General features: G+C 36.7%; 1 protein-coding gene across 9 annotated transcripts in view; it reads right to left on the bottom strand.

The window, feature by feature from the left end:
* Positions 1-17,716, bottom strand: part of si:ch211-285f17.1 (sickle tail protein homolog) — a 132,880-nt gene that overhangs the window by 61,900 nt on the left and 53,264 nt on the right. Inside the window, exon 1 of one of the 9 annotated variants that reach the window (XM_058765014.1) lies at positions 14,160-14,581. The exons of the other annotated variants lie outside the window; for them this stretch is intronic. The gene's annotated coding sequence lies outside the window, so the exon portion shown is untranslated. Of the gene's footprint in view, positions 1-14,159; positions 14,582-17,716 lie in introns of those variants that run through there. 9 annotated transcript variants of the gene reach the window in all.

Below are 17,716 nucleotides of genomic sequence, written 5' to 3'. Positions count from 1 at the left end.
ACTGTCCCGCATGGTCACATATTGATGTTTAGGTAAATTCTGGGGGTTTCAGAAGCTGCTTTATGCACTATAGACTATTCACTTTCACTATAGAATGACTGGAAGTAAAGCATTTGTGGTAACACTTCACAATAACACCACATAATTATTCATATAATTATTACTTTAATACAAGCTAATGATGAGTTAAGGCATGCACTAATCAAGAACTAACCTTATCTATGAGTCATATTAAGTCATATGACAAGAGTCACATGAATTAATGTGTAAAAACCCACACCAAAGTGTTAATTAATACATTAACCAACAAACATGTAGTCAAGGTTATTTACAAATGAATTAATTTCACTCATGTCTTATCTATGGTTAGGTCTTGATTAGTACATGCCTTAACTAATATTTAATTTAAGTATTAGTATACGATTATTCATGTACTGTTATTGTAAAGTGTCACAATAATAATAATAATAATAAAGGCATTGATTTTTAAGAAGTAAAAGGTAATTTATTTATAGTATTTAGCTGTTTGAACATTTTGGATATTTTTCATCCTTTCTGGAGCTTTACAACCCTTGGTCCCTATATATAATTTAGTTGTACGTAAAAGAGCAGTGTGAACATTCTTCAGAACATCTACTTTTTGATCCACAGAAGATAAAAAGTCATACAGGTCATAAATCATGGGGTGAGTAAATGATGACTGGACTGGCCCATGGCACTGTCACACCTTCATCACACCCCTGGCTCTAAAGTGACCTCTAAAATATGTGCTCTTTCCTAGATAAACAGAAAGAAAAAAGCAAAAGGGGTACAAGATTGTAGAATCTGACAGCTATTGCACCATGACACAATATGGTACAGGGGTAAACCATCAGGGGACAGACTACAAAGTGCAGAGATACATTGAAAACAAATACATACTGCTATTCATCTCATAAATCACATATCAAGATTTTAATATCAATATGACATCAACATCTGGCCAAGTGAAAACATCTCAAAGTCTCAATTTCAGTTCCTCACTGTGTACACAAAATCTTTCCAGCTTTAATTACTGCAGCCTACAGAAACGGTTTCCCACACAGAACAGCACTACAGACCCCAACACACTGATATCGTCCAAGACAGCGGTTAGAAACACTAATACACACTCTGATAGAGAACATACCAGCTTTTGACTGAGTCACTATGAAAAAAGTAAACATGGCTTTATGCAACCAAGGAAACATAGTGGCCTCCTCAAGCATTTAAATAAATACAAATTCATGGACGTCACAGCTAATCTTTTGTCTTATAATTTAACAAACCTTTCAATGAGAAAATGTAGCCTACAATTTTGCTTGAAAATGTCACTTGGTTTGGTATCTTGCTGTATAATGCAGTTCTTCCCCCAAAGTGTGCCCTAAAGGACTAAAAAGAAGATCCTGTCATCAAATAACATCATGTTCCAAACCTTTATGACTTTCTTATGGAACACTAAAGAAGATATTTTAATGAATGCGAGTAAACCATCAGTTTCCGTTCCATTTATTGACTTCTATTATATATTTTTTGACCTTACAGCATTGGGAAAGAAACTGTTTGGTAACCAAAATTCAAAGTATCCATCCCTTAAGTGCTCAAATACTTCAGAGAGTCGGACTTGTAATCCGAAGTTTGTGGGTTTGAGTCTCAGGTCCGGCAGGGATTGTAGGTGGGGGGAGTGAATGTCCAGAGCTCTCTCCACCCTCAATACCACGACTGAGGTGAGACCCCTTGAGCAAGGCACTGAATCCCCGGGCTGCCCACTGCTCCGGGTGTGTGCTCACAGTGTGGGTGTGTTTGTTCACTTCTCACTGCTGTGTGTGTGCGCACTTGGATGGGTTAAATGCAAAGCACAAATTCCATACTTGGCCACACGTCATGTCATGTCCTTTCCTTTCCTTTACTTTGGGGGCCGCTGCACTTCTACATTAATGTTAATTTTATTGATACAACTCTGCCGCCCTCTAGTGTCTGGTTTACAACATGCACATACATCTGGCAAAGTGATTTCTTTAGCTGTCACATCAGAATTTCTTCCAGCTTTGCACAGACATCCATTAACTATCGAACTACTGCTGAATAACACAATGGATGAGCAGTTTAAAAACTAAAACGGCATCTGTTTCGCAGCATTAATCAGAGAAAAACAAACAAACAAGTAAACTGATCATGGCAGAATTAGATTTATGTTCCAGCCAGAGGCAGAGCAGACTGGGAAAAACTGGTTTAGGGTACAAAACATCACTTCACAGAAAAAGGAAGTGAAAGCAGTGAGGTTAAAAAGATGGGACATAAGAAGGATAGAGGGCAAAGAACGGAAGAATGATGAGGGTGAAGATATACAAAAAAAAAACTGTAATTTCTCTAATGGATGAAGGCTGCAGCAAATGATCTGATTCGCTGTCTATGACATCATCCCTGCTAGGCCGCCTCCCAGTTGGACGATGTCATCAGCACTGAGGCATGTCAGTGCTGTAATGCAGCAGGACCCCAGCTACACACACTCATATACAAGAGCACAGGGCTAAGACACTGTTTGTGTGACACAAAGGCATCCGAGGGCAGTCAAGGTTTGCATGAATTAAGTCAAATTAGTGTGAAAGAATGACCAAGTGCTACAGGCTCGAGATCACTGTCCCCAATCCAGATTCCTGTCCTCTTTAACCAAAAAAACCCTGATCATCCAGTTTCTCATAATCCAGATTAAGTGTCCCGAAAGTCACAGGCAGATGCGCATCATCCCTTAATGCCCATGTGATGCAAATCTGATTAACACAAATGTCAACATCATCACAAGATTAGGAGTTACAAAACACACATTTACTACATTGCAAAGCATGATTTTGTTTATGACATCAAACAGAGGCTTTGCAGAAAGAGATCAGATCAATTCCAAATACTAGCTGTTCTGAACGGTGATTGCAGTTCAAGATTCAAAAATGACACAAATTGAAATTAAAATATCATTAAAAGTAGTATATACAATTAGAAATATTTTCATACAAACAGTTTTTGAGCACTGACAATCCTCTCCAGCCGAACTCGAGAATCAGTTTGACTCATGTATGAATCATTCACAAGAACAGTGTTGTGAACCAAATCTACCAACTGGATTTTTTTTTTTACACCATACCGTTCAGAAGTCTGGGGTTAGTATAATTTTTAGCGGTTATGAATTTGGTCCAAAAATAAATAAATAAACTAATATTGTACAATATTATAACTATTTAGAATCGCTTTTCTATTTGAAGATGTATTAAAATGCAATTTATTCCTGTGAAGGCAAAGCTGTATTTTCAGCAGCCATAACTCATCTGATCCTTTAGAAATCTTTCTAATGCTGATTTGCTGCTCAAGAAACATTTCTTATTATTATCACTGTTGAAAACAGTTGTGCTGCTTGATATTTTCATGGAAACTGTTAGGATTCTTTGATGATTCTAAGTTCAATAGAACTAGGGTGACCATATTTTAGTTTTCCAAAAAGATGACCGTAGGGGGCGGGGCTCATGGGCGGGGCTTCACCTAACAGTAGGCTATATGTAGCAAGTTTGTTTGTTTGTTTGCTTATTTTGTTTTTATAATAAATAAAAAGAAAACAAGTAGATAGAACAGAAAAAGAATAGATAATTCTAGTGTTAGAGGCTCTTTTTTCTTTATAAATAAAACAAATAGAATAGAAATAGAATAGAGAGTGCAAATGTTAGAGGGTCAAGTTTTTTAATTAAAAAAACCCCAGATAAAATTAGAATTAGAATTAGAATAGAGAGTGCTAGAGTTAGAGTGTCAAATGAAGATGAAAGAGATGTGTTTTCAGCCGTTTCTCGAAAATATTAAGGACTCAGCTGCTTGGATTGAGTTGGGCAGGTCATTCCACCAGGAGGGAACAGTTAATGTAAAAGTCCATGAAAGTTTTATCTTAGGTAGAATACAAAATGTTTCAATACAAGCATTTCAGTCAAATGTAATTTGTGCAATATTTCAAACCTTTAACCCACCTGGAAACCCCCCCACCAAAAAAACCCATGACAACAGTTTAAAAGTAGCCCAATTCTGTGGAAAAAACGCGGACTTAGCAACCCTGCATCCAACAAGAGCTGCAGGAGTCAGATTTCTGATCACAGGTCGAGAATAAGGAGAGATGACTGACAAGACCATGCTTGAGTATTTGCTGCTCAACAGATCCTGAGCTCATTGACAAATATCTGATCTTGTAAGATGTGCTCCCTTTACACAGAGTGCGTGTGATAGCGAAATCGAAAGTGAAAGTAAACAGCGCAAACGCTCGTTCAAAGAATATTTAAATACACCGCTTACAGAAAGTGGCTCACTGATGCGCCTAAATTATATAGAATGTTTAAAGGAGTGGACACGAAAATCGCGGGAGCGAAACAATGGTCAGAAATTCAGCAGGAGTGGGATTAAGAAAACAGCCGAATTTTGGGCGTTTAAGAAATTGTAGGTACAAAAAGAGGACATGTCCGGGAAAAAGAGGACGTATGGTCACCCTAAATAGAAGAGCATTTATTTAAAACAGTGATCTTTTGTAACATTTTATATTATTTTACTGTCAATTTTGATCAATTTAATGCATCTATTTCTTTCAAAAAGAAAAAAAACAAAAACAAAAAGAAACAAACTTTTTAATGATAGTGTATATCTGAATGAATTATTATGAAATACTACTTCCAGAGCTTGTTTTTGTATATGCGTGTGTCTGTGTTCATAGGGTGTGTGCTCCCAAAATGCTGTGATCCACTGGGTGTGTGTAAAGAATGCCATACGCCTGATGTCACTTAATAAAGAACCATCTCGGTCCTGCTAAGAAGAACAGTTTGAGTCTGAAGTCTGTAGTCAAAACACACATGCTTACAATCAAACACACAATGTGTCACCATTCTCTGATATGCGACAGTACAAAATATCCCACAATAAGTTTATAAAAAAAAACAACCCTGCTTCTATCAATCATTTCAAAACAATAGACATTTCATTACTGTACAACATGAGTGGTTTATGCACTGTGACAAGGTCACATTGGTTATTATTGGAAAATGTGCCAAACTATTGTTTGTCCACTGCTGAGCTAAAAGGCTCAGCTGAATTCTTAATTTGGAAGAGGAAGACGGGAGGTAAACGTCCATTTGAGGAATGGGGACTATTGGTGGAACGCAGGAAAACATCGGCGGAACAGGCAGGGAACGGGGTGGACTCACTATGAGTCCCGTTGCTACTTCCATTGTTGATATTTTCCTGAGGCTTTCCCTTTTCCTTCCATTCAAACCACATTTGGAATATTGCGTGACCTTAAGATTGAAATGTCGGAAAACCTGGGGACTCACTCAGACCCTGAAGCAAATTTCACACTGAGCTTCAAATGGTTAATAAATACGCATGTTTGGAGGGTTTTTGTGAATGCATTAATGTGTCTATTTTCTACATAACAAAACAAACGCTGCAAGCACAGCTTTTTTCTCTTTAAAGCATCTGTTTGCTTCTGCTGATCTGCTCCTTTATGAATCTCTAAACCATTTGCTTCCATCCATTTCAAACCACTGAAGAAGAAGAATAACAGACAGGAAGGAGGAGATTTCCACTCAGCGCATGCAGCAGCTGCCAGGAAAAGCTCTCAGTGTGAAAAATGACAAGTGCAGCGTGTGTAAAAGAATGGGGTGGACAGGGGAGAGGTGTGGGAAAGATGTTCTGCCTTATACTGACACTTTTTCCCATCATCCTCCTGTCAGAGTCAAATCACAACACATTATAAAACTCTACCTGAAAATTTGAAGAACAACAGATGGAAAAAGTAAGTGCTTTTAGAGTTAAGACAGAAAACGTGTCTACATTTTTTCCCCTCATACGTCATCACCATAAAAGCTATTTTTAAATTGATGAGTACTGATTTTTGATTTCAACAATCATTTTTCTGCTTAGTTTTCTCCTCCTACAGCCAACACTCTCTAAAATAAAAGGTTCCAATTACAAATGAAAAGGTTTTTAAAGTCTGAAACAATAGAATAATAGTTTTGGGTTCCACAAAGAACAAAAAATCGAGATGCTGCAAAGAACAATTGTAAAAGAATAAAAGAATAATATACATGCAACACACAACACTTGGAACTTGAATCCTTTTTTTTTTTTTAGAGATGCCCTGATATTATTATTTTTTTAAGTTTATTTTTATAGTTGGGCCAATAACCAATAAAAATAATTTATAAAATATATATATGTATTTTTATTATATAAAATGATTAAGCAGCATATATTAATTTCTGGTTTTAAAGTTGTGTACTATAATAAAGTTATATATTAATACATTAAAATAATTCAATTATACAAAATTGATTCAAATTTATTTTAATATTATGGTTGGGCCAATAACCAATAAATATTATTTATAAAATAAATATTGTATTTAATATATATATTTCTTATTATATAAAATTATTAAGCAGTATATATTATTTTCTGGCTTTAAAGTTGTGTACTATAATAAAGTTATATATTAATACATTAAAATAATTCAGTTATACGAAATGTATTAAAATGTATTTAATTTTTTCAGTTATATTACAATTCCATCAATCTTAAAATTTTATACTATTTTGTCTAAATAAATTAGCATGAACTTACAATAATTAGACTAAATAATAATAATAATAATAATAATAATAATAATTAGACGAAAAATAAAAATTGAATATGAACCAATATAGTACAGAAATACCAAGCATCCTTATATTTTCTTGGTCTGTCCATAACTCATATTTCCAGAGAAGGAAGTTTTATCACTGGATAAATAAACCCAAAGTGGCTTTCAGCTATTTCTTTTTTCCTCTCCATCTAGCTAGACTCACTTATCAGAACATATCAGAGGATCTGGTACAGAAAGAGAGACCAGAGGTCACGAAGATAATAAAGATGTTACTTTAAAGTGAATTTGGGATCCTTCGCTTCAGCATCTGATAGCTGGCCAGATGCATTAATCTATTCCAGCATGTCAAGTTTCACCTAGCTTCATTCAGCTGCCTGCAAACATATTTATGGCTCAGACGCATTCCAGTCGCATGAAAACGAATAATCATGTAACCACAGCCAAATAGGCCTTATGGAAAATCATATCCTTCCTAGCAGCCAGTAAGCCTTTTCCAGTGAAATTGCCCTCGATGCAGACATCAAAAATTCATCTGTTGAATTAAGACCAATCCATGCAGCGCAATTTTGTACATTCGTGCTAACAGCTGATTATAAAGCGGAAAAAGATAAGGCGTCATTAGCATATGGTTAGCGCAGATAAATGAGGGAAAAAGAACGAGAGACAGAGACAAAGTGAGATGACATAAAAGCGTGAAAAAAGGTCCTGACTGTTAGCAGTTAGAGGGATTTCATCCATTTTTATTAAGATTAGCCAAGTTTAATACCCAAAGACTTACTAAAGACCAAACATAATTAACTACTCAACACTTACACTCTCTCTCTCATACACACGCACACACTCGTGTCCAGCTGAGATGAAAAGAGCACATGGCTGATGAATCTGTAATTATAAGATGAAAGTAGGGACACTCTAAGGGATTATATGATGTACCATTATGGAATAACTGACTCTTTTTCACACTTTTGTTTCCTTAGAGGAGACAAAGAATGATTTCAAGAACTTTTTGCTGGTATTTGTTATGTAGGTATTTAAATTGCGAATATAATATAATATAATAATACATATCATTCAAAGATTTGTGGTCTCAAGATTTCTTTTTTAAACAACGTTGAAGAAATATTTCTTGAGCACCAAAGCATCATATTAGAGTGATTTCTGAAGGATCAAGTGACACTGAAGACTGGGGTAATGGATGCTGAAAATTCAGCTTTTTAAAATATATTAAAATAGAAAACACAATTTCACAATCTTACATTTTTACTGTATTTTTTATCAATTAAATGCAGAGCTTTGTTGTGCATACAAGACTTTAAATATTAAATAATCCTACTGAAATGGTAGTTTACTGTATTTTTGGGCTAGATTTTACATTTAATGAAGAACATGAGCATTGCTAGCTTACGGTGTTGCCAAGTCTGCGGTTTTCCCATGAAATTGGGCTACTTTTATACTGCTGCCACAGGTTATTTTTTACTCTGCATATTGAAGCGAAATTCCCCACTCTCCAGGAACGCGATTTTGACCAAAATGGAACCCACCGGAAGGAGGTTTGGAACCCCCCAGAATGGTAATTTGGAGCGATTTTAATATCTATTTCCCCCCAGAATGTGATTGGGTTAGTTTTGATTACCAATTGGGCTGGTTTTGTTATGTAGACCTGGCAACCCTTGATGAGCCATGATGTTAGCGTGTTGTGAGTGGCTTGCTAGGTGGTTGCAAGTCTAAAAGGCCCATCCAGGTATGGTATACTAGCCCGTAGACATGGTTTGGGTCACTCCTTTAAAATAAATCTACAGGATTTCTCTGCAATTCCATCATTTGACAGGCCAAATTCCTGTCCAATAGCATAAAAGTTATAGCACACCTCTAACTCAGCAAGACGCATGTTTTGAGGCATCATTCATGTCTGTAGCACAAACGGTGCAGGACGAGTTATGGGCTAAAGTTTATGTCAAATCTGTCTTGGACTGCAGTGATATCAGCCTCCGGTCTGGCGTCAGTGAATTATCCGCTGCCTCTCTTTCAGGCTCGGTGCCATTTGTAGGTGATCTGCTGTTGATTGCCTCAGTGGTTCCCATGGCAATGGGGTGCCCGTGGGTTACAGGCTAATCTGAGGAAAATAGTACAAACTTCCCCATGCATTACTACCTGTGGGGATGTGATCGGTGCAGAGACGAGGGCACATGACTGATTCTATGAGTCTCAGAAGACTATGCTTTGATGCTTTGAAGAAAATGCTGACTCTATATTTCAGTTTGTTAAGTCAAAGGGTTTCAAACTTTTTAATGCATGATATTATAAAGACAACTTGTTTTCAAAATGTAATTTTAAGGTTATTTATTTGTCAGTGTACTATAGCCAAAATAAATGAGTGAAATATTATCTGGAAAGTATTCTATCAAGTTAACTTTGTATTAGATTTGATAATTTTGTATATAGCACTTATCGTAACAATTTTATCAATAAAGCAACATCAGAAAATAATGCTAACTATGGATCAAACCAGTAAAAAGCCATAGAATATACCATAGAAATTCCATAAAAATCAAAACATTTTCAATGTGCAGTTTTTTTTTCGCTCAGATTTTCCACAACCTTATTATACTTATTATACAGCTTATACTTATTATTATCATCCCTGGAACACTCGATTCTGATTGGTCAATCACAGTATTATGTAGTCAGTTATTTTTGTATAATGACTGCTAAACTATATCTGCCTGCCCATGACAACCAATTTCCAACATAGCTGTGCTAGTTTCATGTCTCTCGTATGACTCCATATTCTCTACTCACATAAAATAATAACTCAGATCAATATTTAATATCCATGTATTTATTTCACTGCGGCATATCGGTATCCAGATCACCCTGTCACATTTATTTTTCCAATAATGACCAGCCATCTGTACATTATTCCCATATGTGTTTTGGATAGAGCAAGCTAACGAGCAACCGCAGTAGTTTATATTTATGTAAGCTGTTACACAGAATAAATAAGCAGATACGTAACCACAGTCTCCCAGGATTTGCCTTTAAACTTTTGATATTCCATGTCGCAACAGAGAATTACATTTTACTTCACAGGATAATCAGTCTCACAGCAAGGCATACAGACAAACCATGGGTGGCTGATGTAAGATCACCAGTCTGGGCCCTGCATTCAGATCATAAAAGAGCAAAAACAAAGGCCATCCATTCATCCAACATTCCGTTTTTATATGGCAAACTATTAAAAAAAAAAGGCCTTAAGAACCTCTACACAGGCCAAGCAAGCCAGCAGGTCAGGCTTATGTAAGTTGTGGGAAGCCTCATTCCTCACCAAGCCGTGAGGTAATAGAAGTGGTGAGCTGTCACTTTCCCGCCTTCCTCAAGCAAGATAAATAGTAAAAGAGAAAGCAGAATTTAAAGCTTAAGTATGATTTTTTTTTTAAACATAGGCTTATTGGGAAAAATGCCTCTACCTACATTTTTGCAAAAACCCAAACACATAGCCTACCTAAACATACAGCTGACCGCAGTTTCCAGCTAAAATAACCACTAGTGAAAGTAAATCACAACTTTTATTCCTGTTCACATTACAGGGGCAGATTATTGATTAACATGAATTATTTTGTGCACTACCTTGTATAATACTGCTCTTTTCTTAACTTGTTCAATACTTTGATGTTAAACTGCCTACTTAATATACAGAAACAACTGAAAGCTAGCTATTTGTAGGATGACTCTCTGGAAAAGTTTAAACAACATTGCTGTTTGTTTGAGAATTTCGACCTGCCCAGCATAGCAACAGTTCAACCAATAGTGTGAACTTTGGGTGGGGCTACTGTTTGTACAGCCAATGGGGAGTGTTTGGAAAACCTGTGTGAAAACAATTAGCATTTTAGCAATTTTGTTTTGAGGCGGTAGTGCCATAGAAAACTACACCCTTAAGCTTCAAGATCAGAGAATAAAAAATATGGTTTTCTGAAGCAAAAATGATTATAAGAGAATTATAAATGAGGGAAAGATGGCGTTGCAGTTTCTAACCAAGTGAGTGTCTTATGTAAATAGTTTCCTTTTCAAAGTGTACCTTGTGGATTTACTGATCACTATTATGAGGCCAGCCTCTTCTAAACGCTACAAATTCTGCAAATGCTTCTGTTCCCCTTACATGCATTTGTTGAAGTCTAAACACTTGCAGGGTTTTGATCAAAGAGAAAAAGATTTGTCTTTTTACTGAGAGACTAGAAAGAAGTACTTTCCCATTTTGAAAGAGAGCAGGATTAGATAAGTGTCGAGGAACCTTTGAGGAAGTTTGTTAAATGAGGGCGATTCAATTAGCGATTAGTTCCTATCTCTCAGCCAGGCTTGTATAAAAGGGGCATGTGCTCTCAGACAGGATTAATATTTAATGGAGAACTGATGGATGAAGATTCCTCTGAGATGGTGCTACAGGTGTAGTTGTTTAGAGCTCAAGAACAGAGAAAACACGCTGATATCGTGTGCCGAATCAAAGAGCAAAGGCGTAAGGAAAATAAGCACTCTGCTGAGAGTAAAAGGTTAAGTCCATCTCAATTGAGGCAGCTGTTTCATCTGGCTCTCGCAGATGGTTCGGTGATTTTTGCTATGACATCATTGTCTTGCCTCTTATTTTCTTATTCTCAAAGACTGCTGAATGTTCTGCAGGAAAATTTGGGTGGGAGCACAGAGAGACGCATTTCTGGAAAGGACTGAACAATGTAGGATAAAATGGCTCTGTCAAAAGCCGACACAACATTTAGTTATTGTGTTTAACTCCAACTAACAACACAAATTTTACACAAAAAGCAAGAGTTGGCAAAATCCACCAGTTCTAATCTGTCTGGTTGGCCACAAGGCAGCCTATTTGAGTCTGGATGCATAAGTTTTTATCAGTCCATAAAAGTTTACCGGGCTGCTACAATAGCTCCATTCACATCCAAGTTGTTAATTTAATTTATGTGAAAAATTGGAAAACTGCAAAAATAAAGTTTCCATCCCATGTGTTCAAGACAACAAAACCAAGGAAATAAATGCAAAATATTTAGTCACACTGCTTTTTTAATGAGCATCTAGGAATTTATTAATGTTTTATATAAAACATTCATCCACTTCAAGTGAGCACATAGGTTTGTTATGCGCATTTTAATCACATGTTGGTGTTTCTATTTTGTATTTTCTATGCAATATCCCAAAATTTATATAAAAGTATATGGATTTTAACACAGCTATTGAGTGCTTTCTTGCACAAAGACAGCTGCACCAGTGTTTGCATATTCAAATGAGCAGTTGCACATCAATCTATTATTGTGGTACTACTTTGATATCCGACCCATAGACATCACATTAAAAGCACAATTACATGTTGATCAGACAACTGGACATGTGCTGCAGTTCTTGGCCAGAATGCAGCATACTGATAGTCTGGCTTGTAAGACTTGCATGGCATGGCACATTCAATCTTCTGGGCCTCAGGCTCCAGACTCACAACACTATTGAAAACACCAGTTTTAAAGACAGCTAGCTAGACCAGAATCATCCAAATATAAACCTGTGTGTCTAAAATGGTCTTTTGAGCAGGGAACTTCTGATAGGACAGCACAATATTCCCCTAGTTGACCTAATAAAACAACTCAATGACCCAGATGAATTAAAAAAATGAAAAGGTAGGAAATGTATCATTTTGGCACTAAGGGTAAAGAACGACTATACTGTAAGCTTAACCATAATGATAAGTTCTGTCATGACAACTCTTGGAGAGTTTAGCATGGTAACATCCATGGCAACATTAATGTGTTTGGTCTTCGCGGAATAGATCTTGCTACTGTCAATACATCCACAGACATGCTGTTGTAAGCATGTAATAAATACTTCTGCTGGACATATAACATGAAATAACCCCTGTGTATAACATACATGAAATTACCCCATAGCAGATCTACACAGGTGGAGCTGGGGAAGGTGGAGGGTTTCTGAAGTGTACTGCAACTGCTACAGCAAGCACTAGCCGAGTATTTGAATGTTGAGCAGAAAGCTCATTGGCAGCTGATACAAAAGGAACCAATCAGCTGCACCATGTGAATAATGATGTGATTTTATCAGATTGAGTTAGAGCCTATCAGCCTGCACCATCTAGAGTTTCATGACTTTCATGACTTTGTATTTATACCACTTTAGAACAAGTTAGCTGGGGTGGAAAATACTAAATTAAATTACCTGCTAGTGAAATGAGCATAAGAACTTGAATATTTACTGGTTGAGCGCTTGCTTTAGCAGGCTGTCTGCAAGGACAGAAAAAATCAGAAGTGCTGAATAAGTAACATCCTCTGCCCAACAGTTAAGAGTCTATTACACTGGCCTCATTCCCTGGCTTCTGAATCCTGAGAAACACACACATGCTCAAACACAGGTCCAGAAGCTTCCTCATCATAAAATTGAGGTTCCATCTATCAGCACAACTGAATCCTACTCAAATTTATATCTAGCATCTCTGGACAAACAACCTTGAGAGAAAAGCCTTGATATTCCTTCCAGACACGCATGGGATGCAGCCCAAGACCTCCAGATGCAAATCTACTTAACCAGCGTGGAGGGAGAAACTCGGAAAAGTTGTCATTACCCAGAGGAATTCTGGCTGCCGACATAACTCTGAAACCAATGAGTTCATATTTCACTTGATTATAAATAAAGTCAACGGCATCCAAGTAATTCGCAACTGACAGGCGTGGAACGGATCTCATGAGATGGTCGTTAAACATGTTTACAAATCTACGGAAAGAAGAGTAAATAATCAAGAAGGCCAATTGTGGGTTACAATGGAACGCCAATAGGGTGATAAGAGGGAATTCTCAACGGGAATGCATTGTCACAAATAATATGTTTGTATATTTGTATGCATGCTGTAAAACCACAGTTCTGTGGTTGCACAATGATAGATAGAGTGCTCAATGACAGAGGAAGTAAACACGAAAACCACAATATTGCCATGTTTGGTCAATACTAAACTTTCCTTTCTGAAAGAGAAAGAATTAAATGCAAAAAGTTTCACACCTAAACAGTTTTACTAGGTACAAGAATGTTTTACAAGAAGATTTGACCATGATGACCAACCGACGTGATGCATGTCCCAAAACATTTCAGAGACTCACACTGCTTCCATATCCTTCCCTTATATACAATAATAAAATGTGAGAAGCATTGTAAACTATCAACCGGAATGAATAAACACAGGGGGAGGAAGACTATAAACTTGCTGAATTGTAAAAGTAATGGATACGGCACTAAGGACACAGAGGTTTGGCTGTGGAGTCGGCATTTGTGTTTTAATTAGGCTCTAAACATTGTCTCAATAAAAGTTTTGGGAAAAAAAGGTTTTTAATGTGCTACAGAGGAGAAGTGGAACTGAACGATGTTTCTAATATCCCTTTACAGCTCTTTAAGTATGAGGAAAGAGTAATAGAGAGCTTGTATTACTCACCCTATTTGCCCTGTCCAGGATCATACATCCAAACAACAACCGAAGCGTGAACAAGGGAGCAAGAGAGACTGAGACCCACTCCGCCTGCTGCTGCGGCAGGGAAAGTTTTTTCCTCGCTGTAGGGCTGCTCCTGTTCTCCAAACCCTCCAACTCTCTCTCTCGCTGACACTTCCTGTGCTGTCCCTTTACACCAACTCAAATCACTCCCCCAGACTCAGCCAAGGAGCATTGTTTAGACAGGACGTGTTGTGTGAGCGTGTGTGTGTGTTTTCGATTGTGTGTCGCGATGAATGCGGTTTTTGTAACTCTCTTGGCACTCCCTCGAGCCTGGATCACCTCATTGCAAGAAGAAAAAGAGGGGAATGGAGAACTTAGAGAAGAAAAGAAAAGGAGATGTGTGACAGAGAGAAATAAAGAGCCACTGATGAAGAGTGAAGTTAGAGAGAGAGAATCCCTTAAGCTAAAGCAAAACATGTGGAGGACTTCCTGCTACGGAGCCCCCTGCGACACAAACTGGAGGGCCGCATGTGTGTGTGTGTGTGTCTGTGAATTTAGAGCTTCCTCTCAAAATCCCTCAGTTTGCTGTTAGAATCAGAGCCAGGTTTCAGTCTTCAGTGAGATCTTAAGTGAGCGCAACAAAACATCTCCAAAATACACAACAGATCTGTGCCAGAACCAAGCGAGCTTTGCATACTGACTACATAGACAGCTGTCTTCTAAGACAGCATCATAATTGAGCAATTTGGATCGCTTTACATAGTGTCCATGTGCTGCATAAACAGGAGGAGACTGAAGCTGAAATTGATTTCAGTGTTAGCATGTTGCTGAAATACTAGCACAATACTAGTGATGCACTGAAATTTTAGCAACTTAAAAGAATGCAGATAATGCAGAAAACAAAAAATGAAATTTCTGCTAAAATAGTCATGGAAAGAAACAGTTACAGCACTACTTTGATGACAGATTTTGACTGTGTCAGCATCTTTTTTATGCACACATGGAAAAGTTAAAACAGGTAAACATGTCAGCAGTCTGGATGCACTTCACCATCACCAAAAAGATTCTAAAGTAGCAATATATATATAAAATTTTTCAGCTGTAGTATCGAGAGGTGGGTCATTGCCAAAAAACTTTACAATGAGTGGTTTATCACCTATAAAAATGATACATTTAATGATTTCTATCAATAGTTTTCACTACTGAATGAATCTGAGTTTGTTTCAGTGTTTTCTTGGCATTGCTTTTATTGTGAAAGATGAACGTGATGCTAAGCTAATTGCATGATACTTTAGGCATAAAACACTTAGAACAAATTTAGGATAAAACAATACATTTCTAATGACACCGAACTATTTCTATCAAAGTTGTTTGGTTCTTTATGAATTTGAGCTTGATGCAATGCGTTGTGGGATTGTAATGGTGCTTTAGGGTTTTGCCTAAAACAAGGTAGCTTGGATGCAGCATAATAAAGATAACAAGCCTTCGTGTTGAGAGCTCCTTAAAATGCTGCCTACATAGGCAGCTCACAAAGTTTTGGAACAGAGCACATGTCTGGAGTGTTTATGTAGGTATGTGGGAGTACGAGGGTGTGTGCGTTCAACTGACATTGGCAGACAAACTAAAAGAGGGGAGGAGCGAAGAGGGAATGAAAGGCGGATGGTAGCCTAAATAGTGGAAAAGACATAACTGTCCTTGGTTATCTGCAAAACCTAAAACACTCAGCAGACACTGAAACACTCAGCCCTGCCCCCAAACACTCATGCACATACTAAAACAAACACACACACACACACACACACACACACTCAGGCCCGGATACAAAGTCATGTGGATGTCAAGAGACGCTTGTATATGGTACGCTCGTGTGCTTCTGCAAACACAACACACACACACAATGAGAAGAGTGTGCTGTCAGCTACAGCAAAGAATAAAATAAAACACAAAAAGTCCATATTTCATATGCAAGCGAATAATTAAATAAATAAATATTAAAATGTTCATACTTTTAGTGTATAGTATAAATATGCAAACTGGGTTATGCTAAATTCTGTTCTTTAAACCAAATCAGTTCTTCCCTGACAAAATGTAACCCACCTGAACACAAACTGAACACACACTTTATACTTTCCTACAGGTCCTCTCTTTCCAGTAATACAGAACATGCACGCTAAAACAGACTATCCAATTTATTCTCACTATATGAGATAAATCATGGGGTGTCATGAAAAATTTATATGCTAGGGGGTTTAGAAGTGCAAACTGACAGCAAGAGGGCTTAGTTGAATCAGCATCTGCTGGCAAAAACAAACCATTAAACACACAGATGACAACAACTATTTTACCTTTCACTCTCTCACACACCTTCTTTCACATCATCATTCAAAAAAAAACCAAAAAAAAAAAAAACACCACACACTACAGAGAACTCACCTATAAACACTATAGACCCAGGAAACACAGAAAAATATTTGCTTTGTAGCTGGAGGGTGTCGCTGTGGTAGTCAAGAACAAGCACAAGAAAAGCTGAGAGCAAACAGACAGAGGGCTGTCTATTGCACACAATATGTTTCATTCTTTGTATTCTGTTGGAGGTCTGTCAGCCCTGTGGGTCTGTCTGTTTAGGAACACAATATGTATGCAGATGAATTCTTCTTAACTTACAGTCAATACTTGTATTGTAGTCTATATAAAGTGTTAGATGATAGTGGTTAGTGCTGTAATAAAAGGCTCTAGGTTTAAATCCCTGTTTTAATAATGAAGAAAGAAACTATTAGAGCAATTGTTTTCTTTCTAACCCTAAACTGTGCGATTGAATAAAAGTTTAAAAAGCCCAAAATATATATATTAAAAGAAAAGACTATTTAATAAAGTATAATTGTTTTTATTATTATATCTTTAATATTTAATATTAACATTTGAAACGTAATTGAGTAAATTTTAAGCCTGGTTTTTAATTAAAGGTGTACAATAACATATTGAAGTATTTACATACTTTGTGATACTTCTTCCATTCAAATAATCATTATTGATCTATTAAATCATAAACACTGCTGTTCAAAAGTTTGGGGTCAATAATAAAAAACAGTAAAAATAATAAAAAACAGTAAAAACAGCAATACTGTGGAAATTTTACGTTTTTTGTTTTTTTCTTTTCTATTTTTATAGTTTCAAATGTAATGTATACCTGTGACGGCAAAGTAGAATTTTCAGCAGCCATGACTCCAGTCTTCAGTTTCACACGATCCTTCAGAAATCATTTTAAGAGAAAGGAACAGCATTTTCTAAAACATAAATCTTTTGTAATATTAGCAATGTATTTATGGTCACTTTTGATTAATGTGTCCTTGCTGAATAAGATGATTAACTTCTTTACTAAAATCTTACTGACCCCAAAATTTTTAACAGTATGTAGATTACTTTTTTTTGCTTGTTTGTTTGTTTGCTTAATGCATTTTATGCATGGGGGAAAAAAAAGAAAAATCACTGCATACTGTATCTTATTAGCACACATTTCTGTAATAATGACTAAGATAGTTTATTTAGCCTTCTTACCCCAA

The sequence above is a fragment of the Onychostoma macrolepis genome, chromosome 24 (assembly GCF_012432095.1).
Source record: "Onychostoma macrolepis isolate SWU-2019 chromosome 24, ASM1243209v1, whole genome shotgun sequence".
NCBI lineage: Eukaryota > Metazoa > Chordata > Actinopteri > Cypriniformes > Cyprinidae > Onychostoma > Onychostoma macrolepis.
Note: the sequence above shows the minus strand (reverse complement) of the source record. Positions and strands in the feature narration are given on the sequence as shown.